Source organism: Herpailurus yagouaroundi, unplaced genomic scaffold (genome assembly GCF_014898765.1).
Source record: "Herpailurus yagouaroundi ecotype Mexico unplaced genomic scaffold, PumYag 213, whole genome shotgun sequence".
Taxonomy (NCBI): domain Eukaryota; kingdom Metazoa; phylum Chordata; class Mammalia; order Carnivora; family Felidae; genus Herpailurus; species Herpailurus yagouaroundi.
This window is the reverse complement of record NW_024412444.1, coordinates 7132207-7160007: the sequence shown is the minus strand read 5'-3', so window position 1 is coordinate 7160007 and position 27801 is coordinate 7132207. Positions and strand designations below refer to the sequence as shown.

Below are 27801 nucleotides of genomic sequence, written 5' to 3'. Positions count from 1 at the left end.
TCCTTCCTTCCTTCCTTCCTTCCTTCCTTCCTTCCTTCCTTCCTTCCCTCTTTCTCTCTTTCTTTCTTCTCTGTACGCCTTTCTTTTCATGCCTGATTTTAGTGGCAACAACTTGTAGTTCTGTGTTAAGAGTGACGATAGCAGACATCCTATCCTCCATCTTAGGGCAATGGATTCAGTCCTTCTTCAATAAGTATGATGTAGGCTTTTTGTAGATGCCATTTTCACACTGCAGTAATTTTTCTCTATTTTTAAGTTCCTGAGAATTTTTAGCACGAATGGATATTGGATTTTGTCAAATGCTTTTTCTATAGCAATTGATACGATTGTATGATTTTTCTTACATAGCTTGTTGATAGTGGAAGATTGCATGCCTACGTGTTTTTTTTTTAAATCATTCAATTTCACATTTAATTTTCATGACATTGGGTTTGTAGAATGAAAGGAAGAAGTCAGGAAGCCTACCTCTTTGGAAGCATTACACAGAGCTACACTTGCTTCATTGTTTGCCCTCATGCCCCTTCTATTTCTCTGTCTTCCCCTTGTTCTGACTTTATCTTTGCTTCTCTTGTTAATGTGTACAAATAATGCTTCATGTAGTCCGGGTCAAAAAAGTTGGATTAGGTACCGTTGGTTCATACATTTGAATCATCTGAGTTCATATTTAAGCCTAGTTTTCTGGGTTGGCAGTAGAAATAGGTGTGCCATATCTCATTGCATTGTTATTCTCAGATAATTGTTATTCCTCAGTATATGATTTTTCAACATACTCTCTTCCGGATTGGCCAAAGCATATGGGCAAGGACTTTATATGGAAAGAGGTTCTTTTGATGGTTCATGTGCTGCAAAGTGAGTAAATACTGGGGAATAGAGAGCCAAAAGAGGAATTCTTAAAAAAAAAAACAAAAACAGAAAAATATAAAAAATGATTGTGTTGATTCTAGGGTTAGATTAATCTAGCTTCAACCTGAATTCTGGGAACTTAGTAATTGTAGGTCCCTGGGCAACATATTCAACCTTTTATAAGTTTTTTTTTAAATCTATGAAATGGGGACATCTCTCTCAGGCGGATCAAATGAAATAATATCAGTCAACCATTGCCTGGTCCCTAGGTATCTTGTATGTCATCCATAAATGGTGGCTAGCTCTGTCCTAGTATTGCTGGACATGGAATTGAGTAGATAATTCTAGCAGGAAAGAAGAATGAAAAGTAGAAGGTGGTTGTAGAATTAATGCTAAAATGGAATTGCTACTATCATAAGGTAAAAGAAACAAAAAGGGATTTTTTTTTTCACGAAAAAGGCCAAAATGCCCCCAAACCGTTGCTTTTGAGAGTGAGTATGGTCAGAACCTGTGACTTCAAAGTAATATCTAATGGGTTTTTTTTAATGTTTATTTATTTTTGAGAGAGAGACAGAGCTTGAGCAGGGGAGGGACACAGAGAGAGGGAGACAGAATCTGAAGCAGACTCCAGGCTTCCAAGCTGTCCGCAAACAGCCCCCCGTGGGGCTCGACCCATGGACTGTGAGATCATGACCTGAGCCGAAGTTGGATACTTAACTGACTGAGCCACCAGGCGCCCCATTATCTAATGGGTTGTTAAAGGCAACTTCTTTCAGGAGAGCTGCCAGTTTTGGTTTTGGTGTGTTTTAGTCCTGGTCCTACCTGTGGGGAGGTGGGGGGGTGCCTTCCAAAAGACCCACCAGTAGCAGATCCTAAACGAGTCCTTCCTTCAGGCGCGTCTGGGGAAACCTGTTATGTGAACAGGTAGGTTTGGAGGAGGGCCCAGGAATCGGGATGGATTCTTGGCGACAAAGATCCTAGGGAATTCTGAAATCAAGCTGAAAGGGGAAGGAGAGCCACTGGGAAGAAGTCCCTGCTTCAGGTGCAGCAGGTACAGTAGCTTTTTAAGTTCTGCTACCAATTTTGTGTGCAACCCCAGGTAAAACACCTAACCTTTTTGTGTGTGCCTTGATTCAGCCTTTTGAAAAAGTAGGCATATGGGGCGCCTGGCTGGCTCGGTAAAGCATGAGACTCTTGATCTTGGGGTCATGAGTTCGAGCCCCATGTTGGACATAGAGCTCACTTTAAAAAAATAAAAAAAAGAGGAGACATAGGGATTAAAAACTCTGACCCACTTAACATGGTTGTTGTTAACAATTCCTTAAAAAATCAACAACAACTGGAAAGCACTTTGCAAATAGAAATTGCTCTATAAATGTCTTTTTAAAGAAATGTAATTTTCCAACAAGGTATTAAACACAAATAGTCTTGTTGAGTGCATCGGCTCAAATTACAAGTATCAGATGACATGGTATCTTGATGGCCGGAACCCAAAGTTGGAGGCAATAAGGAAACAACACAAGGTTGTAATGTCTTCTTTTTATCCAGAGCATTGTTTAAAAATAATGCTGACGCTACCCTCCAAAATCTACATTTGCCCATTTGGTTTGTTTTGTGTTTTTAATAGGCTACTCCCACCAAGTTGAGAATTTAATTAGAAAAATAAATGACTTTTACCATGGCTCCTGGATTGTTCATCCTCCCTCCCCCAGTCTCTCAATTAGAGGCCAACTCCTCCTGTCACAGACACATGTGTGGATCTGTTAGAAGTCTGTAAATGGATGCACACCTTCAGAGTTGGCGAAGATTCTGTTAGTCCGGTCCCCTGATGAAAAGTGTACTCTCCTGTCACTCAGGCATCCCCATAGGCATTCCTGAATCTGTTCCCCTTCAGATCTGCCACCGTGCAGTTCCCAAACCACCTTTCTCCAAGGCTAGGACGAATGGAGTCCCATCAACGCAGAAGTACCTGACGTATGTTTGGGATTTATGGATTATAAACTCATTTCTCTCCTCAAAAACCTGTGGTGGTGTTTTTAAGGTGGGAATGAAAGTCAGGTTAGAGGGGAGAGTCCATGGGAATTCAGAACGTGTAATTTTAGGCACTTGTCACCATATTTATGTGTTGTAGTATAAAAAAAATGTAGGTGGCAATATAGGGTGATTGTTCTGGAGCTGGACTGGCCAGGTACAAGTCCTGGACCTCTCATGGCCTTAGCCAAGGGATCTGGTCTCACCAAGCCACTGTTACCTTATCTTTAATCTGGGAATGCTAGTAGTAATAATCTCATAGAGGTGCTGTGAAGGTCAGTGGAAATCAGCATAAACTTAGTTTGGGTCCTGCCCCACACAGTTGAGCATCTTATCTGCTGATAAAGGCATTGATGCCATGTAGCAATGGAAGGCAAATCAGGAGAATGGTTGTGGATCTCAGAGGTTGGAGTAGTCTGTATTTAAACATGTTAAGCCCCGAAACCAATAAATTTATCTGTATGTGTTGTTTACTCTTTGTGGGATTTTCTCTTAAATTGTATTCTGTGACCCATGCTGGTGCACATTTGTACTTCTTGGTATACGTAAACCCACACAGTTATGATACTATGTGGCTATTCACAGTATGTTTTTATAAGGCAATGAGAAGGAAGATTGGAATGGAGTGCTGCCTCCATTTTTAATTTTTGGTGTACAAAATGTTATTGGATGTCTGTATTGACTGCTGAATACAGGAAAGTGTTGTCTTAATCAGTGGAGTTCTGTTCTGACTGCTGACGACAGGAAAATGTTGTCAGTTGCTCACTCTGCGTGATATACATTGAGATTAGGTAGAACTGGAAATAAGATAAGAAAAACTTTGAATGTGGTGCTTTAGCTCCCTTGAAGGTATAACTCAGAAGGTAAATATGCATGATGTTTATGACACAGTTTATATACCCCCAGTTTCAACTGGAGATCCCTCAACCCACAGAAGAATCATCTCCTTTTGCATTGTCCATTGAGACTAGACTAGAGTATTAATAGCATTCCAGAATCTTCTGTCCAGGAATCTTAGAGCCTTTCATACTGCCTCTGAGATAAGCCGATTGGCCAGCTGCTCTCCGAGGGTGGCCACCTGCTCCTGGGGTCTGAACCATCCCACTTTAGACAAATTGAGGATTCAGTTTTTGTAGAATACCTTTTTCTTTCATTTTTTTTTAAACAGTGATATTATTGCCAGATACTGGCACTATTAGAAAGCAGAAGGAATCAATTTAACAAAAATGACAAATTAAAATACTATTGCCTTGTGGTTACGAGTGCCTATTTTTATGCTCCTCCATCTTTCCTCAGTGAAGATTTTTCTCTTGTAAGGAAACATGGCGGTAAAGAACTGATTGGATGAGAAGGTACTGTATTTTCCTACCAGCTTGGTTTGGAGAGATTGAAAATGCAAAGTCTATATAGGATGGTGGGCTATCACCCAGTGTGGATGGCCCTGTCTCACCCACCCTGGGGTATACCACATGTTGACCACTTAGCCAGCTCTGTAGGCCTGGGGAGAGAGATCCGTTCTTTTCCCTGTCTCCCGGGTTGGTTGAGATGGGAGAGGGATGGCATGGCTATCAGGATGGCCTCAGAGAGTCTTTCTGCCTGCTTGGGAGGAAAGGATCAGGGAGGAGAGCGTCCAGAGAGTGTGGTGTGATGGTAGGACTGCAGAGCTGAGTGCCATCAGACACAGGAGTGTGCTTGGAGACAGGTGCATCTAGACCCAAGGGGACGGACTTAGCTTCATCAAGCCCTGGTCTCCATCACCTGTTCTTGAGATTTTTGGTTGATACTTTTACTTCACCATTGTGTACAAACAATCTGTTTATATACTACTACTGTATAGTAAGTATATTCATATATTAATATAGTATATACATTCTAAACCATATGTTTATGTACTATTCTTTTGTGTACCACTAAAGAATAATTCTCATTCCCAATTTAACTATGGCGTATTGCTTAGGGTACCATCAGTTTTAGGATCTATCCTCATTGCAGAGAGATGAAGATATGAGTTGTAAAATACGGAAGCACTTCTCATCATAAACATGTGAGAACTATAGTCGTTAATACCTGTGGTGTTGGAGTGGTTGTCCGAACATACAGTGAGCACCTAGTAATCATTAACTTGGTCCTCTTACTCCTGTCTCCCAGTACTGTTTTCTTCCTGATCAATTGGTGAATCTTGTCTGGGACGTAAGACATATGTGAGCTTGTTTTTTGTGTGTGGGACCTATCACTGAACAAGTGGACATCAACCCTAGTGCTGGTAAAGCTTGTACTCTACCTTGTGGCCATCAGAAGGGACCTGCCATCATCATGACCAGCAGCAACGCCCCTCGGCTCAGCTCTCTTTCCCACCAGCAAGAGCTGCTTTTCTTGGCCCTGTCGTTGGGTTGGATGTATCAGTAGCATATTCACATACAACATCTGCCAAACTCCTTCCAGTTCCAGTACCCTCCAGCATTTTCCGTGGGCCTTGTGTTCTGGCTAAGCAGATAGCTTATCTCAGATCCCTCAAACCCTTCCATGCCCCACCTCCTGCTTCTGCCTGTGCTAGTTGCGTTCTCTCCATCTGGTGTTTCCCGCCCTTGGCTAGGAGCGTGCAGCTTCCCTAGCAGTGGTGGAAGTTAACCTCTTTCTTGATGCCTTTCCTAGCCCTTCCGACCCAATATAATGTATCTTCTTAGACCTCTCCCCCAGTGCTTCTTTGCATTTGCTTTGTGTTCCTCTCTGAATGCAATACGGCAGCCATTGGGATGTAGGCTCCGTAAGGAAGCCCTGTGAACAATAATTGCAGGCCAAATATACCTGTTTTTATTAATGCATATCAGCACATCACACTGAATTACACAAATGCGTGTTTCTCTTTCAAACACATTAAGTCCGGGGCCCTCTAGTTGGGTCTTATGGCAACCCTGCCCTTGCTCAGTTATTTTTATATTTTATTAACAGGAAGCATGTCATTAAAATCGGAAGACTCTCCCCACCGCTCTCCTTTTTATATGTCTCTCTTTTATCTTCTCACATTGCTGGACCGTCTAACACTCGTCAGCCGGAAAGATGGATGTCATTCAGGTATTGGCAGGAAGAGAGGCTTCTGTAAATAGCCTTTTTCACATCTGGGTGTTCAGTTTCTCCTGCCGGGGCTGAGGGAATCTGATGAGCCTTGGGTATTTTTTTCCATGCCCGGGACCGATGCAGCCTGGGCCGCTCTGTGCCTCCGCTCTGGCATAACCTCATCCTGTTCTTCCTCGTTTCCACACCCCGTGCAGCTGTGGGGCCCTTCATCCGCTTCAGACTTGCCACTACGCACTACTTGAAACTGGGCCCTGCTGTGATTCTAAGTCTCCATCCAGAAGGAGTTGGGTTTCCCCCCCCCCCGCCCCCGCCTCAGGACTCAAGAGACTGTGAATGTCTCATGAAAAGGAAGAATTTTGTGCCAAGAGAGAGAAGTGCAAACACCCTCTGTTTTCTGCCTCTAAAGCCGGGCCAGTGGTTTCCGCTGCCGTGGTTTTTTATGTCGTTTGACTAACCATCTCCCTCGAGGCCCAAGCAAATATGGGCAGCGCCGATCCAGCCTCCCAGGATCCTTTGAGAGTTCCTGTGATAGAGTATTTTACTGCTTTGCAGGATGGCTACAGACTGCCTCCTTTATAGGACTGAAAACTTTGCTCTCAGATTCCCACAAGCCTCCGGCTCCTATCTACCAAGTTTTGTGGTCAGCTTTGTGACTCTGACACGATCCCCAAGCATACGGCTGAGTTTTTCACTGCGTTTAAAGTCTTCCTCAGATTTGAATGTAGTCTTTTTAAAAAGCCATCCCCTAGGTGGCTTAAAAAAGGTGTAAATCCAGTCTGTAAAAGCTTCAAGAGGCGCATATATATATATATGGCTGGCATTTAAATATGTGTATTGGCATTTCACGGATATATTCTTTTTCAGCGGACACGAATCAACCAAGTAATTTTACACTGAGTTTTCAATCCTGGAAAGTAAATTGTTAAATATTACCAAAGTATAAAGTGATCTTTGATTTTAATCAGAAAGACTTTCTTTTTGATGCTCAAGTTGTAAATGGATAGAAAATTGTACATTTGGCTCCTGCTGTCTGCCTCTTCCAGCCCTTTGATGAAGGAAGGGCTTTTATCAGCACATAGGAGACCTCAAAGGAACTGCTTTTTTTCAGGAACAGGCCCCAAGATGGCCACACTGTAGATAATTGGAAACCAGATGTCGCAATTAGAAGGTTGTTCTGATCATCTGACCCCAGTGACCCATATAGTTTATATTACACTCACATATATGTTAGTTCATGAGAGCTAGGCAGGGCACCTAGACTTCAGTGGGGTAAACTGAGGTGGAGAGAGGTATAGGAGCCGGGACATGGTGAACCCCAGACTCCCAAGATTCATTTCCCTGCCTTTTAATGGACTCACCATGCACTTTCCACGAGTCGCATTAGTATCTGCTAACACGGTATTTAGGCTGGTTAAGTCCTTCAGGATCACTTTTCCTTAGCATCTTTTGACGCCATTTCTTCAATCCTCAGGATTCTTTGCCTTCCAGACTTCGTTTCTTGGAATGGACTTTCATCTTCTCAGGTGTAGGTGGTCTTCTCACAGTTGCTTGGCATAGTTTACTAGTTGATCCATTTCTTTGATAGACACTGAGCACAAATCCCAGGACTCAAAAGGGTCTTAAAAGTAAATATTAATTTTTTTTTATCAGTGTGTTTAATTTTAGGGATCCGTGAATACAGTTATTGTCTTTGTTTTCATTTACTTCCACAATTGATGCATCTTCATTAAAGTAAAGTTTGAGGAATTCTTTACCACCGTGGAGAAAGTGAAGTCCTATTTGAGGAAACCGTGTTAAGACCGGAGTGAGATTCAGTAACAATGGTTTTGTATTCCTGTTGTAGAAATCTAACATACTTGAATTAGGTTTTAAAGTTCTGACTGCTGTTGCTCCTGGCTAAAACTGTAAGGAAAGCACTCAGCTCTTTATTTGGCAAAGAGCTGTGTTGTTTTTCTTCCTCAACAGAAAACAGAATTACTTGAACCAAGAAATGAAATTATTGCACTTTTGATTTGGCCAACTTAAAACCTACAGTGTTTGAAATTATAAAGCATTTTCTGGAGCAGTTGGTTTTTTTTTTTTGGTGGGGTGGGTAACATTGTCAGAGTACGCTTCCTAGGTTCTGCCTCCTTCCTTGTTTCCCTGTCTTCTTTTTTACATTAATGGTACTTCAGAAGAAATATACCCATTATAGAGTATGTCTGGTTTGTACTGTTAATACAAAAAGCTCAAGGGTGACACTCAAACCTAAGACTCAGTGATTGGAGCGGCGCCTGGGTGACTCAGTTGGTTAAGCGTCTGACTTCAGCTCAGGTCATGATCTCGCAGTTTACAAGTTCAAGCCCCGCATCAGGCTCTGTACTGACAGCTCAGAGCCTAGAGCCTGCTTCAGACTCTGTGTCTGTGACTTTGTCTACCTCTCTCAAAAATTTAAAAAAAAAAACAAACAACAACAAACAACAACAAAACTCAGTGATTGGAAAGCCTGCATTCTGGATCTCCAGGCACTCATCTCTTGCCATGTTCATGGAAGACATTGCCAATGGATCAGTCTTCCTAGTAGAGCCCAGATATGCACCCTCCTGGGTCTTTTTAGTGCATCTCTGCAAGCTGCCTCCATCAGTCGTGTTAAGATGAAATCTGTTTTCTTTGAATACTCTTTGAGAGTATCTTTTGATTGTCTTTGAGAGTATCTTTACTGAAGGTCCTTTGATGGGCAAACCCCAGTGCCAAAGGGAGGTATTCTGTATTCTAGGAATTTATATTTCTGGTTTGGAAGGTTACTCCAACAGCACAGTGGAACTGTATCACCATAGTAGAACCATAAGCAAAGCCTACATCGAAGCTCCTGTAATTGAGAGGATACATATGGTTGCTATCTGCCCAGGAAAATGCTGAGTTAGTCAGATTTTGTCTGAAGTCAGCCCGTCACTGGCACTTCTTTCTCAGTTGTGGTAAAGCTGAAGAATTTGTTTCCTTTGCACATTTTGAACAGAGACCCAGGTATGGTGTTGAATCGACATTTTGAGATCAATGTTTGGAGGCCACTGGCTGACTTAGGCTCCAGTGATGCACCTAAACTTTGTAGGACATGGTTAGAGTTTTGAGTAATTTAGGATCAACAGTCGAATCCTGTATAATTTAGTGACTCAGCACAGTAATAAACCCAGGAACCTTCTGCTTCTGTTTCTTCTCTGCAGGAATTAAGGGCAGATAGGAAGAATGCAAACATGAATTAATTTGATTTTATGTGCTTAAGCAGACATAATGAGAATCTGTTGGTGTGGCAGAAGTTACCACCAATCTACATAAAAATGAATAATACTGACATTAAAAGAAAGAGCATTAATTATGTTACTCTGGTTATAGACTTAAATGATTTCAGGGGCTTCTGCCTACACCTAAGGGTGTCAGGTGTCTGAATTTGTTGGGACATTACGGGGAAGCTGATGCGGTGTAAGGGTTTGAAATGTTGCCTGCCTGTCCCAAGTGCAGTTTTCCTGGTGTTCCTTTTCATGGACTTCCTCTTTCGCTAAATAATGCCATCTTTTCTCAGAAAGACTAAAAAAAGGCTTTTGTGTTTTCTAAGAGTAGAAATGAAATGGGTTTTCCCACCCCTTTTGATAACCAGGCATTTTAAATAGCAAGGCTATTCTTGCCTTCATTTCTTGGCCAATTTCGTGATAGTTTTTTGAGCACTTTGGAATCCACATGCTCCGTGGCAGTTCTTCAGTAGAAAATTCAAAGATCAGTTACCAAGAATTCCAGATTCCTTGCTATAAGAGGTCAAACAAATGGTAGAAATTACGTAAGTATTTCTTGGAAGGTAACGATGCTGTTCTCTTAGGCTAAGTGTGCCCTTTCCAGCCTGCTAATATGAATCTCTGACAACTCAGGTTTTTAGATCTTTAGGACTGTACAGTTTAAATGGAAAGGTAGCACAGTCATTTAAAGAAAAACTATATACACACAACTAGCATTGATAAGACCTATTAGAAAAAATATAATTGCTAAACTGCTATTATGATATTTGTATATGATAAAATGTCAAGTGAGGTTTTTATCACTGCTAAAAATCAAAGTATGTTTGGAAATCACTTAGAAATTTTATTTTTAAATTTTTTTTCTACGTTTATTTATTTTTGGGACAGAGAGAGTCAGAGCATAAACGGGGGAGGGGCAGAGAGAGAGGGAGACACAGAATCGGAAACAGGCTCCAGGCTCCGAGCCATCAGCCCAGAGCCTGACGCGGGGCTGGAACTCACGGACCGCGAGATCATGACCTGGCTGAAGTCGGACGCTTAACCGACTGCGCCACCCAGGCGCCCCAGAAATTTTATTTTTAAAAGATTGGGCATAAGAGGGGTGCCTGGGTGGTTCCGTCGGTTGAGCATCCGACTTTGCCTTGGGTCATGATCTCACAGTCATGAGTTTGAGCCCCACGTTGGGCTCACTGCTGTCAGCATAGAGCCTGTTTTGGATCCTGTGTCTTCTTCTCTCTCTGCCCTTTCTCTGCTTGTGCACGTGCACTCTCTCTGTCTCTTTCTCTCTCAAAAATAAAAACATTTAAAAAAGTATTTAAAAAATTGGGCATAAGATTCAGAAGGTATTTATGGTATATTCACATCCTTGGTTTGTGAAGAGGCCCCTAATGGGTTTATTTGTTTTTTTTTTTAATGTTACTTCATTATTTTTCTCCTGTAGTCTGATTCCATTCTTTTTTTCCCTCAAAGATGCTTACTATCAATGTCTTTAACTCACCTGGATTTTTTTGTGCTACCGAATTATTGTAGTTTTAATCAACACCATCTTTGAAAATCTATCCGTATGTTAAAAAAAAATTTTTTTTAATGTTTACTTATTTTTGAAAGACAGAGAGAGACAGAATGTGAGTGGGGAAGGGGCAGAGAGAGAGAGGGAGACATAGAATCCAAAGCAGGCTCCAGGTTCTGAGTTGTCAGCACAGAGCCTGACGTGGGGCTTAAACTCACAAGCTGTGAGATCATGCCGTGAGCTGAAGTTGGACGCTTCACTGACTGAGCCACTCAGGTGCCCCTCTATCTACATGTTTTAATGTACATCCTGTTCATTACTTTTGATTACTATATAGTATTTCATGTATCCATCCATCCCATTCTACTTACCCATTTGCACAGGGAAGGACACCTTGGTTGTCGTAACCTGTTGCTTTTATCTACAGTATTAACATGAACATCTTCACACCTGTTGCTTTGTGGGTCTTTATCTATCAAGCTGTGTGTATATGTGTATATAGGTGATTATATATGTGTGTGGATGTTTGTGCATTTGTGTATGTATCCCTCCCTCCCTCCATCCATCCACCCAAAATGTGTTTTTTGAATTTTGCAAGTATAGTGAATTTGGTAATTAGTGAATTCCACCAAAATCTGTTCTTTCAGCTCCTGGAATGGCTGTACCGTTTTACATCACCAGTGTTTCTGTATGGGATTTGCATGGTCTTCCCAATAATTCACATCGCTTGATATTCTAATCTTTGCCAATCCAGTGGGTATAAAATGCTAACTAATTCTTTCAGTTTTGCCTTTCTGTTATTGCTGTGTTGGTTGAGCGTCATTTTATATATTTAACTGTTAGCGTTTCCCCTTCTGGCATCTGGATTTCCCTTTCTTTTCTTGTGGTTTGCATGAAGTCATTCTGCTGTACTTGGAGCAGACTCCGTGACTGGGCGATGCCACCTGAGGTTACTGCTTGCGTTTCCTTTCACCTTTTAACCACCTCAAGACTTGCTTGCCCCGTGAAGTTGTTCCTCCCCGGCTGTTTCCACATGAGCCCCTGCCTCCCTGCAATACCGTCCAGCAAACTGGAGCAAACCCTGTCCGGTCACAGCTTTGCTTCAGACCTTCATTGGCTTCCCTTGGCTTTTAGGATCAAAGCTGAATCTGCTGGGCCAAGGCCCGCCTGTGGTTTAATCCTTGACTCTGGTCCTCCCTTGTGCTCTCTGTGTTCCAGCCACAGAAGACTTCTTCCTCACCTTTCCAGGCTCAGGAAGGTTGAGCTCTGGCTCAGCCCAGCCTGTTCTCTTTGCTCCCGTGGCTGCCCTTCTCTACCTGGAGCTTTCCATGGCATCTTCAGGGAAACTTCCCTGATCTTCTTCACGCTAGGTTAGGTCCCTTCATGGCCCCTGTGGCCCCCTCTGCTCTTCTTTGAAACTTTCTCTACTGAAATATTTAATAAATTTTTTGTTTAAAAGCAAAAGGGTGGGGCAGAGGCATTTCCCTTGGGAACTCCATGAGGTCTGTATCTGCATCTATTTTTTCCTACTGTATCCCAAGCATCTAGCTTAGCACTTGAGATATAGAAGCATAAATGTATTTAATCGCATTTTTCTTGTTGGTTAAATTGACATATTTAAGTACATTTCTCTCTGCTAACATTGTCTACAGGTTTATTTTTAATAGGGTTGTACGTACAAGTTATTAGCTTAAATATCATTATATACTGAGCTGCTGTGTCATGATTTGTATAATTGTTCCCTTATTTTGAAGCATTAGGTTGTTTTCAGTTTTATTACATTATAATGAAATAATATTTCTTGGTATAAATTAATTTCTTTTTCCCCAAGTTATTTCTTTGGAATTACTGGTTTTGAACAGCTCTTATTAAAGGCTGCTAGATTGTGGAGAAAGATTGAAGTTAGTTTCATTGCTAGGCAGTATGTACCTGTTTATCTAGAGCTCCACCAAAATTGAGTTTTATAATTTCATTGTATTTTAATAGTGCTAAAGTGTAACTTTAAGGTTGTTTCAATTTGCGTTTCTTTCCCTGCCAGTAAATCTGTGCATTTTTTACCACCAATGATTTACGCCTTCAATTTCCTCTGCTTAAATTGTCAGAGTGTATCCTTTGATGTCCTCCTAATGTAATCACATCTTTTCTTTTTGTGAGTGGTATAAGAGGCAGGTCGTCAGGATCTTACCTCCCTGCTTACTATTTTTGGGAGTATTTTTTTTTTTTTTGAACCTTACAGGATTTGCGTCTGAGAATATTCTTTGATACTCTAAGAAAATATGCAACAAAATAAAGTCAGCTTTAGAAGTACCCCTTCTTTATAAGCAATTCCCACTTAAATGTTTTGGCCCCGGAGCACTGCTGAAATGAAGCCAAACCAGTAACACTTCTCTTCAGTTGAGTGGGAAATATTACATGGGAAAGACAGGAATACATGTAATGGAGAGTGTATTTCTTGGTTCCCTTTTAAATTTAAAAGTTATTTATGGATTTATATTCCATGGTGTCCCAGCATCATTTAAAATTAGGCTTTGCTTATTGAACTCCAACTACACAACTTCACTTAAGCGTGACTCAATTACCCTTTAATGTGTCAAAAAAAAATGCAAAGAAAAAAAATCCGTCAGAATTTGTCATTATGATTGATTCTCGTGCACAGAAGACTGGCGGTCTTTTCCAAAACTTTCATGGCTGGTTTTTTTTTTTCCGATCCTTTGCCTTTTTGTTTGATATACTTGAATAATCTGCATAGTTTTGATATTTAATTCCCCTTATTCTTGTCAACTGGGAGCTCAGATTGGGAGGTTGGCATTTCTTTATTCTCCATGCAGTTAGAGGTTTCTTCTAAAGCATTGAAATTATGCAGAGCCTAGAATTATTTTAAGAGTGGTTTGATAAGGGTAGTTTGGTTTTGGGGGGAAAAAAGGAATGCATGGTCTCAAGGCAAGTCCCAGCTTGATGTTTAGGCCTTAAGTTATATTTTTCAGTATATAAAAATATTTTCTTTTGTTCGAATTTCTTTTCTCCCTACTGGTTTTTCTCATGCTGAAAATAGCATGCATTTTTTTTTTTTTTTTTTCATGGGAAGTGCCACAGTGAACAGCTGAGCTGGATGTTGACTGTGCAGGAGCACTGATCAAGGGCACAATGGTAGCTGCATTCCAGAGCTAGGGGTACCTTTTCCTAAATCACAGATACTCTCTCTGAGGTGGCAGTCATCTATGCTGGCACATTTGCGTTTTTTTCACAATGATGAAAGTAGTTCTAAGTAATAGCTTAGTAGTTGCTAAGAGTTTTCTAAGTTTTGTATTTCTACGTGGGTTTCTTTCTTTTGTCTTTTTTTTTTAATTATTATTTTTTTTTATGTTTATCTATTTTTGAGAGAGAGAGAGTGCAAGCAGGGGAGGGGAAGAAAGAGAGAGGAAAGCACAGAATCTGAAGCAGTCTCCAGGCTTGGAGCTGTCAGTGCAGAGTGCAAAACGGGGTTCGAACTCATGGACTGCAAGATCACGACCTGAGCTGAAGTCGGACGCTCAACTGACTGAGCCACCAGATGCCCCTTCTTTGTCCGTTTATAATCTTGCTTTTCTTATCTTCAAGAAGGGATATCCAGTGTTCTGGGCCTTTTTTTTTTTTTTTCTTTTTCTTCCTATTTATAGCATATTCCTCAATAAGTCAGCACCCTTGGCTGGATCAGTGTTCTCCTGTCCATTTAAGCTCAAATGGGCATATGCCATTATGTTACTAACCGGAGGGAATACTTCCTAGCTTTTAGTTCTCTCTGATGCTTTCTTCTCACCAATGGGAATGTCTGGGTTTTCAAAGCGTTGTAAACCTAGAAGCATGGTCTTAGTGAAGAGCTTGGCTGTCAGAGATTAGTAGAAGTTTGCTAAAGAGTGTTCTTTTGTGTCTGTGCTATAACAAAAGAACTTCCCCCTTTTCTAATTGAGTTTCACAGTGAACTCACAAAGGATCTGGTTTATTTTCCATCTGAATGGAAACCTTGGGTCAAGGAGCTGCTTTGCTTCTCATTTGGAGCTCGCCACCAGTGTCTGTCTTGAGTGGAACTGGATTTGGGGCACATGGTCCCATAACGGACATCACGATCAGAAATCAGATGATGGTCATGATAAATACTACACTGGCTTCCAGCTTTTTAAATTCTTTGACCCGGTTTTCATGTGTTGGAAAGATTCATTTCACTTGACATACCATTTCTTCCTTGTGATTCCATGTTGGTGTAAGATACAAAGCTCATTGATGTTCTTGGAGATGAGCCTTTCTCCTTAAGATCCAGTTTCAGTCAATGCTGTCTTGGGAACTTTAGATTTCTGCTCTCTGCTCATTTTTAGAGAAATGTGCCAGAGGCCCTTAGCCATATTTGGCATTTCCTTGCCATCCGGTAGTCATCCCTGTCTGGGTCTCTTTCGTGCTATGAAGATGGCAGTGTGGGAGAGGGATATCTGCCCCATCCAAGTTTAAGCATTTGTAAGTATTCCTCATAAGTGAGCCAGAATGGTCTTTTGTCTTTATGGATAAAGACCGTGTACTGAAAGGACACTAGTTTCTCCTTTTTAGAGTGAAATCTCTGCCCCATTTCATTAGCTTAATCTGCTTCCTAACTAATTACCAAGGAAGTAAAAGGTTGATCCTACAGAGCAGACATGATTACCTGGGTGTATAAATTAGAAGACAAGAACCGGAAGGGTATGCATAAGCCTAAGACATCGTTACCTCTCTCTCCTCTGAAGAGGAGTGCCTGCGTCAGGAAGGACATAAGGGGTGAATTGTGTTTCACCAAACGTGACTGTATTGTTTGGGTCTTCTACAATGAGAATCTGTTACTTACCAAACAGTTTAAGTGAACCCAATTTTAAAAATTATTCGGTGTTTTCTGAATGTTTCAGGACATCTCTTGGTTCTCTCCTCTTGGCTTGAATATGGCAGTGGCAGGGGATTTGAGCTAAAATCCTGATTAATGTGGAATTATTCGTGTTTCTTTACTGGTTTTGAGCAAAATTGGCTTCCAGTTGGAGGAAGGCGCTGTTGTTCTGTAAATAGAGCTACAAAATAGAGCTGACTTGTCATCATCTTCTTATTCTTTGGCCTCTCGCTAGAAAGCACCAGAAAGTTTGTGAATCCTTCTTTAGAACTTATCCTTTAGCCTTTGCTGAGGGAGACCTTATAAGAACTTTTTTTTTTTTCCTCCTGAGAAGTTCAGGAAGTGTTTATGTCTGGTTTGTTTTCAGATAGTCTATGTAAATGGAAATTAATTTTTCAGCAAGAGTGCTCTATCTCAGCGGTATTATTAGAGTTTACGAAGCACCATGTTATCACTTGATTTAGCATGAAATATCTGAAGCTGCATCATAAAAGAAAGGCCAAATAGTGACACCAAATTTGAGACCGCTTGGGTTGCATTTATATCTCCTGGCTGAACAGAGTGAATAATTCCAGCCCGTTGTTGAATTAATGTGTCCGGGCCTGTGAAATTTAGCACATATGAGGGAAAAGTCACCATGTAAACTATTCAACTGTTGTGAATTCTTATGAATAGAAAATATACAAGGGCACTGTTAAGTCAGACATTCATATTATGACACTTTAACCCCCCAGCCCAAATGGAGTGAGTTGTATTTGACATGGGACATGGGAGAAATTTTAATTTGCCCTTTAGTCAGGAAGCTGAAGGAACATTCTCCTCTTGAGCCATTAAAAGTGGGCTCTGTATTTTTCTTCATTGGCATTTGTAAATTGAGTTTTTCACAGCATTCTAGACTTATTTTTGGCTGTATATATAAAACCATAATATTTATTGAAAATATAGTTCGACTCAGAAATAGGGCAGTATTAAAAATTATTTTAGTAACAAGATTATCATAGTCATAAATTAATTTTGAAAATCTTAATTTTAGTGCTAGATGGCACCCAAGAGACCATCTCTCTGACCCCCTGGGTTTTTTTATAAGTGATTTCTAGAAGTGAACCATGGCAGAATAAATCTCACTTTCGAATCGGAGACCTTTTTACGTCTAATATGAGATAGTGATAATTTAGGCTAAAGATGGGCCTCCATAGATGCCTATTTACCTCTCTTTAAAGCTGTTCTGGAAGAAAACTAATAAGTATACATTATTGTTATTGTGTATGTGTGTGTGTGTGTGTGTGTGTTTACATATTTTAATCATTGCATATTTCTAATTACTTAATTTGTATTGGGCTCCATACATGCTCAAAATTCCTTTGTATATTTAATCATCATACCAGTCATGTGACATGTAGGTACTGTTATCAGGCTCATTTTTACTTTTTTAAAAATGTTTGTTTGGGGCGCCTGGGTGGCGCAGTCGGTTGAGCGTCCGACTTCAGCCAGGTCACGATCTCGCGGTCCGTGAGTTCGAGCCCCGCGTCGGGCTCTGGGCTGATGGCTCGGAGCCTGGAGCCTGTTTCCGATTCTGTGTCTCCCTCTCTCTCTGCCCCTCCCCCGTTCATGCTCTGTCTCTCTCTGTCCCAAAAATAAATAAACGTTGAAAAAAAATTTTTTTTAAAAAATAAAAATGTTTGTTTATTTTGAGAGAGAGCGAGTGCTAGTGGGGGAGGGGCAGAGAGAGAGAGACAGACAGACAGACAGACAGACAGACCCAAGCAGGCTCTGCTGTGTCAGTACAGAGCCCATTGCGGGGCTCCATCTTCCCAATGTGAGATCAAGACCTGAGCCCAAATCAAGAGTTAGACGCTTCACTGACTCAGCCACCCGGGCGCCCCAGGCCGATTTTTAAAATGAAGAAAGTGAGGTATGAGAACATTACATGACCTGCCTTGGGGTCAGTTAACTGGTATGTGGTAGATCCATTTCCCTTCAAGATCCCAAGCTTTTTAATCACTGTTTAGAAAACTCTAGCCAGCGCCTTGATAAGCTTAAACATGACTACATTCTGCAAATGTCAAAATAATGGAACCAAAGCAATGGTGAAGGATGCCCATTCTTGTGGATAATTTTTTCTTGTATTCTGAGCCGTTCTCCTATTGAGCCTTCGACCTATCTTTGTCCCAGTGACGCCGGAGCTGGAAAGCTACGGAATCAGCTGTACTGGCTGATGGCAGATGCATTTTGGGTCAAGGTGGCAGCCAATGCTTTTTGTGTCCCCCGCAGCTGTTGAGACAATATGAATCTGTGCGGTGGAGGTCTGCCAAGTTAGACTCGCAGCTCCTCATTATGCCTCGGGAACTCACACTTTCCGCAAACCTCCTGCCCTACAGCGGCTCACATCAGCGCATTGCTATGTCAGGCTGAATAATTCGCAGCATTTAGCACTTAAATTGGCTCATTGCAGACAATCCAATTAGAATAAAGTCTATTATCGTTTTGGTACCTTGGAATGAAATGGAGTGTTTAAGCGATGAACATGCCATGTTGCTGGCACTTGCTCCGTGTCTAACTCATCGTCTTGCAGGTCCTTAGCGTCTTGCTGAAATGACGCCCTGCCTTCGTGTGAGCCTTCGTATGAAGTTTGGGAACACACCTGTCTCGTGCAAGTTTTCTTTTGATATGTCAGTATTTGGAGACTCCTTACTGCTCAACAAACACCTCCTAAAACCTTGGTTATGTGTCCTGCTAATAAGGGACGTTTAGTTGACATGTGGTTGCTTTTCAGATCCAAGCGAAGAACCCAAGGAGGCATTGATGCAGGAGGTGGGAGCATCCTGTAAGGAGCAGAGCATGCAGCTTAGACATCAGTAAAATAGAAGTTTGAAGGAGGACACAAGTTAGGGAATCCTTGATTCCGCCCGCCTCCCCCTCTCATAAGGTGGCAGGTCATCCACCAGAAGAGGGGGAGCGAGGGTGTCAGGGCAGCCTGGTGGAGATTGTCCAAGAAAGATGCTGAACAGAAAGTCCCTGCGTTGAGTCCAGGGGGAATGATGGTTTCTAGATGCGGCGGAGGGTTTGTGAACTGAAGTCGTGATGTGGATGGAAAGTGAGACATTCTCGGGGGACCAACTCAGGAGGAAACAACCATTTGTTCCTAACTGATGCCCTGAGGACACAGATTCATTTGGACTCATCAGGCTTATAAATTATGGAATGGAGATGTGTATTTTTATTTATTTTTATTGCCCTAAGATGCGTCAGGGTGCTCTGAACGTACCTCTGTGTTCCAGACCTGGATCTGAGACTTAGCTGCGCCGTTTTCTGTTGTGTGACATAGCAACTAAAGACACATCGATTCATTTTTCCGAACTTCATGTGAACATTTGAGTAACGCCCCCTGTACAAATAGCAGAGAGGATAGGAGATAGTCAGTAGATGCCCCTTGCATTTAGTAAATCCATAAATGGTGACTGTTTATTTGTGCTGTAAGCACGGAAAGTACATGGACCAGGAAGGAGCCTGGAACAGCTTCCTCTGCCCCTTTAAGGTTTTGAAAGGACTGTATTTGAATTAGACACCATGAATGGATTGAGGGGCAGGGGCGGGAAATGCCCTTGCCATGCACTGAATATGGTGGTGATTTAAGCCATCTCTCTCTACCTCTCCTTCCTTTTTGTCTGACATACGTTTTATAGAGCTAGCCAACGGATCCTCATTGATTCCTTTTACACTGTGAGTCAAAAAGCCTACCTCATTTCCTGGGGAAAGCCTGGTTCTGTAAATATCCTTTTATCCATCTGCAAATGCTGTTAATGGCTTCTTGAGAACTCAGTGTGTGTGGGAATGGGACCCGGAAATCTCTGTAGTCCTCTCCCACACGGTAGGAGGCGAGTTGGTTTTTAACTTGGTTCCCAGTGGCAGAAACGCTCCCAAAGGTCTGGGCGTTAGTGCTTGTAATTCCTCTGATCGCCCGCATTTGAAGTCCCACACCTGATCTGGACTCAGTGCTGTCCTCAGTAAGCACAGCTTTCCAGCTGCAAGCGGAGTGTTGATTTTGCATCAGATGGTCGCTCGGCTCCTGCTCTGTTCCAGGTGCTGTGTGGAGGGTGCGTGATGCAAATGTGGTTGATCATGCATGGTGGAATGAGGGAGTGTTTCGGGCCTCGCCAAACGAAGAAAGTGACAGTAGTAGCAGGACGTCTAGACAAGGGTCAAACCATTCCTGTTTATGTTGGAACAAATGGAAAGCAAATAAAAAGCCAGACAATATCCAGATTCATTTGTCGATGGACCTAGTTAGCCACTAACCTCTTAAGTTAATTAAACAAGGAGGCCATTAGACTGAGGTGACTCTCCTGTCCTGGCGGCCTACATCATAAGCCTGTAAATGCCTCGAGGTTATGAAATTGGAACCTGAGGACCACGAGTCACAGCTAACCAGGCTTTAAGCTGTAGCCAGTCAATGATTTCCTTACTTTGCTTCCTCCTTTTCTATACCAAAGTGTCTCTCCAGCTGTTAATGGACTGTTCGTAACCACTTCTGGTTTGGTGTATCCCCATCGGAATGGACTTTCGCTCCAATAAACTCTTTAGGCCTTGGTTGATATTTGAACACTATCTACGTATTATATGAAAGCAGCATCTTTCAAACAAAAGTACTTCGGAAATGGGATAAAAATTTGTTACCCATGCTTCCCGTCACCCATCCTTCTTCCCCTCTGCAGCCTGTCCTTAGCACAGGGGCAAAGTCCTCTTCCTGGGACCTGCCTTAAGAGTGGTCACCGGCGAGTAGTTGCAGTCTGTTCATCCCTTTAGTTCTCCCATGAGGAGAAGAAAAAATGGTTGTACCAGCATCACAGGCACCAGTTAGGAAATTCTCTTGATTCTCGCCCATAACAGGAGGTGCTGTTGGTGTGAAACTCAGCTATGTTCCAGCCATAGGGTAGTCAGGAGGTGTGACCATCTGTGTTGTGAGAGAGGGAGATGTTCCCTTGAGGAGGAGAGGTTTCCCTCCATAAGGAGATAATGCGTGCCTGGACATGTCTGCACATCTCAGTTGTAGAGCAGACCTCTCCTCCCTTGTCAAATGTGCTTTCCAGAGTATTTCCAACACCGTGCCTGTAGGAGGCCATGTCTGGAGATGTTCTACATCCTTCATCACATACTCCTCTTCTGAGTGTGTGTGTGTGTGTGTGTGTGTGTGTGTGTGTGCGCTGCACCCAAGGATAACCTTCCTTTGGAACAGGCTCAGAGGCTTGCACTTACTACTTACCATCTAGAACATGCTCCTCTCTCCACTCTCTACCTCAACCCCCAGCCCTAAAGCATCTAACTTGCTTTTTCACTCCATTCTGGTCTTTTCTTCAAATTTCACTTTCCCAGGGAGACCTACAAATAAGCTTCTGTAAAACAGTACTTTTATCATGTTTATTCCTTTCTCTCAGCTTCCTTTAATTTTCTCCAGAAGAATGATCCTCTTGGCCATTGTTGTCATATTCCTCCGTTAGAACTTAACCCTTGGAGGGGCGCCTGGGCGGCTCAGTTGGTTAGGCATCCAACTTTGGCTCAGGTCATGATCTTGCTGTTTGTGAGTTCGAGCCCCTGCTTTGGATTCTGTGGCTCCCTCTCTTTCTCTGCCCCTCCCCTGCTCGCACTCTGTCTCTCTCTCAAAAATCAATAAAAACATTAATAATAATAATTTTTAAAAACTTAACCCTTTGAACCCTATTGTTTTCCTAGCATCTAGAGCTTAGTAAGACCTGATTAAAATTTGTTAAGTTTGTTAATGCTTACATATCAGGGGAGTCTTTTTCATAAATTGGAACCCTTTAACTATTTGCCTCTTCCCCCAGTCATCACAAAACTAACTTCCATTTTATAGGTGTATAGATGGAGACTGAGCTACATAATGGCTTTACAGCAGTACTAAGAGTAGACTTAAAGATACATGATATTTGCTGTTCTCACGTATTTCTTTATTTGCTGCGTGAAGTTGTCAGGCTCTTCCTAAAAGGGGAGACCTCCTATTGCAAATGTTTCTCTTTCTTTTCTTGATAATTAAAAAAAAAAATCTCCTTGCATAATCTCTAAGACCAACGTGGGGCTCAGACTCATGACCCTGAGATCAAGAGTCACATGCTCTACTAACTGAGCCAGCCAGGGGCCCCAGCTATCTTATTTGTGTTTCCTGGAGGAAGAATATTCAGACACAGCCTGTAATAGATGGGTAATGATCAGCTTATATACTACCTATAATATCTTTTCCATGAACAAGCAAATAGTGTAGGATGGGAAAGATTCTAATATAGCAAACAAGAAATTTGGTGTCAAAATAGTGTGGAGGTGGCGGGGGGGCGGGGGGGGGCGGGGGGGGAGTGGTGCCTGGCTGGTTTGGTCGGTAGAGCATGCAACTCCTGATCCCGGAGCCATGAGTTCAAGCCCACACTGGGCGTAGAGATTACTGAAGAAAACTAGTGTTTGGGGAAAGGGAATTAAATTTAAAAAAGTAAAATTGTTAGGTAATGTATTTGGATGATTTTCTGTATTTTCGCTTTATAATGAAACCACAAGAATACCTTATCATCCAGTAGGTATTCACCTGGCAAACGTGTAAGAGAGGTTATTAGTATTACACCTATTTTATGGATTAGAAGCTGAGGCTTAGAAAGGCAAAATGATTTATGTAGGTCCCCAAGCTGGAATTCTAACCACGTTTTGATTCTGTGGTCCATGTTTTTTTGTTTCATCGTTGTGCTGTCCTACTATAAAATAGCATAGAAGGGGATGTATCAACTCCTAGTTTTATCAAGGAAATGCTTCATCTTTAAAAATAACTGGTAAGCATCCATTTCTACCATGCTAGTTTGCTATAGACAGTTTTATGAAATGTTTAGAGGTCTTTTTAAGATATCCTGTAGTAGCTCTTACGCTACAGGAAGTTGGAGCTTTGATTGTTCTCAGATCTTTTGCTCCCTTTTCCTTTACTTCCTTTATTCAAAATTTATGTTTCCTATTGGGTTTATAAAAGGCAGCCGGCTCCTGTGTGTTCTCTCCGCTGTGGACTCAAGTTGGCTTGAAAACGGGCTGTCTACTGTGCGTTGGCCCAGGGTCTAGGGGTCATGCAGTTTCTGACCTGGATTTCCAGGTCTCAGGGTCTCCTGCTTCTGGATATGACAAGTCCTGATTTGGAAACTCCATTCTGTCCTGCCTGTAAGCAGTCTAAGAGGAAGGAAATGGAATTTGTAAGGGACAAAGAGTAGGTTATTGTTACTAATTGGAGGCTATAGGAGGAACTGAGATTTTTAGCATCTTCTAAATATTCTGAATGCCTTGCATTAAAGAGTTAGAGAAGGGAACGAAGCTTCGAAACATCTTGATTCAAAACCAAGGGCTTAATTACAACTTGCTTAACTTGTTGAGTGTCTCCTGTATGCCTCGGACTGTGTGCTAAGGAGCCGTATCTGGTAATAAGCAAGAGGGCTAAGGAGCCTACTGTCCCAACCGGGAAGACACCTCTTGAAGAAGTAATTTCGAGTTTTGGAAGTGCTGTCAAGGTAAAATGGAGGATGAATAATGCATGTGGATAGGTGCTTTCATGATCTAGGCCAAGGGTCAGCAAAGTTCTTCCAAGAAGGGCCAGATAGTAAATATTTTAGGCTTCAAGAGCCAGCTCTCTGCTGCGGATACTTGTGTTTGCTGCTGTAGCATACAAGCAAGCATAAACAGTCAGTGAACTCATGGATGTGGTTGTGCTCCAATATCACTTTATTTACAAAAACAGCGGTTTGGATTTGGCCTGTGGGTCGTAGCTTCCTGACCCCTGATTTGGGCTCTTCTTCCGCTTTCCTTTTGTTGTTGTGCACGCCCTCCTTCAGCCTCGTGCTTCTTTCTCTGTGCTTTTAAGATGGCTCCCTCAGCCTCCTGTAGCCCAGCTTCCCATGGCAGACACCAAAGCAAGAGTTCAGGGAGTGAGGAGAGCAACTCTTTCATAGCAAGAAGTTTAGCTAACCTCCCCTTCCAAATTGTTGGCCAATGTAGGATCATCTTCCCAGCCCTATATCAGGATCTAGCAGAGAGAGACTCGGATTCCCACCACTGGCTTGGCTGGAGCATGACACATCCCCTAGGTTGAGTACATTGCTGTTCCAGTGATATCAAGGTTCTTTGAGAGAGAAGAAAGGGGAAGGCTGATAGTGAGGTAGCCCATAGTGTTTCCCCAAGAACCGGGCCCCTGGCTACTCTCAGGTAGATCCTCTGACCAGGGACATCACAGCACCTGGAAGCATGTTAGAACTGCAGAACCTCTCACGTCACTACTGACTCAGAATCGAATCGGCATTTTAATAGGATCCTCAGGTGATCAGCAGAAGCATTAAAATTGGAGAAGTGCTAGTCTAAAGGGCCATTTTAAGGATGGTTAAACTGAGACTTGGAGAAAGTGTTTGGAATGGTTGGTAGCCCTGCCTTGACTCGTGTTCATAGAATGCCATTGTAATTCTTGTTTGTAACGGCATTTCCCATTTAAAATCTTAGTACACGTCATGGTATTCTGTGTTCAAAGTGAACCACAGTTATTTTGAGGACCCATCTCATTCCCTGTTTCCCCCCAGCATGTCCTAGCTGTGTTCGTGGTGTTAGGAGATTGAAGCACACGAAACAAAGCAAAACAAAAACCCAAAGTCCTGGGGAGTAAAGCAGTCTAAACGTCATTCTGTCTTGCCCATATTATCGTGCCTGTAGGTGACGGGGCATTTCCTCGTCTTTATGTTGCATGTAATCCCCCATCATTCATTATGGGCAACTGCATGAGTGCATATGACTGTCAAGTGTCCGGATTCTATTTTTGACTACAGGAAACTCTGCAGTTAGGCAACCCAATTCCATTTCAGAATCTGTTTCTTTTTTTGTTCTTGTTCATTTGATCTTTTCCATCGGTAGGCACATTAGCTTCCAAAGCATGAAGAGTGTTTTTCTTCCAGCTGTATTCTGCTCCAAGGGCGGAGGGCTTCCCCAGGAAATAAAAGCCTGACTAACTGGAAATGTGGTTGGTCTCATGGTACATCTTTGGGTCCCAGCCAGCAGGTCTGTCTGTGCCTACAGTCTTCTGTGCGAGACCTGCCGTGCATTCTGAGGGCGACCTCTCAACTGTCCCTTGGAATTTCATTAACTGCTGCGTTGTCGTGAACTAAATACAGGGAGAGGCCTATTGAAGAGCGTTCTTGCCAGCTGGGCAGGTCTCCCACTTGGCTGTTTTGAGAGCAGTTATATCCTGTCCTGTTGAAACAGGATGAACTTGGCCACGAGTGTCGGCCAGGAGCCCTCTATCCCATTTATGCGGCCATGCTGGCTGGGTTCTGAGAAGCGCATGATTTCATTTGGGAGCTCACTGTGGCTCGCTGGTAACCATCCGAGTCTGCAAAATGACGCTTTTTAAGCATGACCGGGACAAAATAACCCTGGGGCTGTATTTGGTGTGGCTTGTCTGTAAGGTTTAAAAGCTCACTATAGGATTTTCTTGCTTTATAAAATTGAGGCCTCCTTTAAAGTTGTGTCGCTTCTATGGTTTATAAATCGGATTATCTTCCTGTCGGAATGGTGGCAGCTTAATATTTCATAGAAACCGGAGATAAGATGCCACTGTAAAGATTTCGTAAGTGTTTGCTTTTGGTGACGTTGGCCATTTTCTCCATCTCCAGGTGGAGGATAACTTTACTCAAAGAGGGAGCGCCATGATGGGGTGGGTGGGAAAAGGGTTGTCAGGAAGCCATCTGTAACTTGGGCATGTTTTCTGTGTTGGCCACGCGTCTGAACCTGAAGGTTCAGGTCTTCATGACGGTGTGTAGGAAGGTAAGAGTCAGGTGATAGGTTAGACACCATGCCATCCTTCTCCTGCTATAAGGAGCATGGAACGACAGGTTAAGTGGTAGACGTATGGTCCCTTCATTTGTCAGCAGGACAGAGCAGGTTGCTTGGCCTTTAGATCTCGCTCTGATAGGTCGTACCTTCACTGCTTAAGTTACCCTCGGTGGCTCTTTCCCCCTTGTCTAGGCCTGGGAACATGCCCTAGGCCCCTTGAAACTATGATAGCCCGGGATTCCTAGCCTCACCTCCTGAATGAGGCAGGCTGACCGTGAGAGCTCAGGAAACACTGAGGCAATGGGAATGTGTTGGTTAGCCGCACAGAACGTGACAATTTTCCATCTCCAGTGAATGTAGAGTGTAACCCAATCCCATTCTCGAAATCAAATGTGTTCTTTTGCCTCCGTGTCCATTTTGTATCCCTTCCTTTCTGTTGAGAAGATTAAATTACATGAATTTGCTGAAAGAGAAATCATAGCAATTGTCATACTGCGTGAAGAGGGGATTTCTATCTTTCATGGATGGGACCAGTATTTCTTAGAATAAGTTGCTGAAGTGTATGAGCTTTTCAATTCGAGAATGTTGTCCGGGAGTCTCCATAAAACTAAACCTTTTCTACTCTTGTGATAATGTGACCCTGAAAAGACCGTGACACTGGTGGTTTAATTGTTTGTTTGTTCCCATTTTAGTTTTTGCTTCTATTTAAAAAGTTTTAGATTTCTTTTTGGAATTGCAAAGGTGTCGGTGATAAAGGGGTTGAAAATGTCTTATCTCTCTTCAGACTTGATATGTTTATGTAAAGATATCAACTAGATTGTGACAGTCTCTAGAGGTAATAAAATGTCATTCTGTGCAAACCAGAGCAATTGGAGTAGAGCACTGGTTCTCAAGTAAGGGTGATTTTTAGTCCACCCCCCTCCCCAGTGGGGGGTGACATTTGGCTCTGTGTGGGGACATTTGTCGTTGTCACAACAGGGGAGGATGTCACTGCTGGCATCTCGTGGGTAAAGGCCAGAGATGCTGCCAGCCATCCTACAATGCATAGGACGGATCCCACATCAATGAATTCTATGATGAAACACACCAGTAGTGCTGCTGTTGAGAAGCCTTAGAACAGCATAACCCAGACCAAATGTTCCGCCCCTCAGCTCTTTGTTATTTCACGTGATATTTAAGACTTCGCCAAAAACATGTCAGAAACGTGTCAGCCATTTATCCCATGCAAAAAGCATTGTGTTTCAAAATAACAAGTGTGAGTCTTCTGAGCCAAATGGTCTCCCAGAGGTTGTTCTCTCTACTTTTCAAAAACTGCGTTGCTTTGCACGATGGGCTCTTTCTTTAGTGTTTTTCCTTTTTAAACTGAGTGGTTTTTCGAATGATCCCGTATTTAGTCCTGAGGTTCTTTTCCTAGACTGGAACTCAACCTTTAATTGTAAAATGAATAGCCCATTCTGGTTCCATATGCTTTTCATTGTGCGCTTCCTTTGAGAAAAGCCCATTAATTGGGTCAAATTGTCCTTCAATGTGGGTTTTGCATTGTGGATCACTGCCCAAAAGATGATGAATTAAATTGTTAGATTCATTTTAGTTGTGACCTGAGATGAACAGAAATGCATTTGAAAAATGAGGAACAGGTTGTTTATTAGACACACGGAGTGCCACGCCTCAGACTCATTACAGACATTTAGGGCATGCTCTGTCTGTTCAGCCTGCAGTGTTTGAGGAGAAAGAGGGATGAGTGGGTTCTTTGCAAAGTGGCATCCGTTTGACCTTGAACACCATTAAAGTTTTCAAGTGTTTAGTTTCAGCTTCTCGAGTTTTAGTTTCTTTGTGTGTATCCTATGAATACAGATTCATGTATACCAATTTCTATTAAATAAAAGGCAATGAATTGTCAGTAATGAAATATCAGGTTTTAATTAATCAGTAATGCCCTTTCTTGTGCTTGGTACTTGCATATTGACATACTTAGTGATGAATAACAGAGAATGTGGTATTTTTTTCTTGTTGTTCCCACAAATTGCTTTTAATTCTCCATGATCAGGTTGACAATTGCCAGTGTAAGTATTTATAGAGAAAGATAAAGATGGAGCTACCTACACTGTGTCTATAAATACAGCCGTACATAAAAAATGTGATGGTGACAGCCATCTTGGCTGTAGCAGATGCGTGTGTTTTTAGGAGGATTTGAATATAAAAGATTTATATTTATATAAATTCGTTCGTGTAGTTTATGCCACTTCTTACTTTCAAGGGTGACTTTGAAAGAAATTTCGACCCAGAGAATTAGTCCCAACAAATTTCATTTGGAGGAATGTTGGCAGTTTTCTGGAGATCAGAGTTGTTGCGCTGGG

The 27801-nt window shown here is 42.2% G+C and overlaps 1 protein-coding gene and 1 long non-coding RNA gene across 5 annotated transcripts in view; both read left to right on the top strand.

Annotated features, from left to right (window-relative positions):
• PTPRG (protein tyrosine phosphatase receptor type G) overlaps positions 1 to 27801 on the top strand; it is a 722691-nt gene that overhangs the window by 327259 nt on the left and 367631 nt on the right. The window lies entirely within an intron of this gene.
• LOC121016781 (uncharacterized) overlaps positions 27776 to 27801 on the top strand; it is a 14718-nt gene continuing 14692 nt past the window's right edge. Inside the window, exon 1 of the long non-coding RNA XR_005784458.1 lies at positions 27776 to 27787. This is a non-coding gene — a long non-coding RNA (uncharacterized LOC121016781). The remainder of the gene's footprint in view (positions 27788 to 27801) is intronic.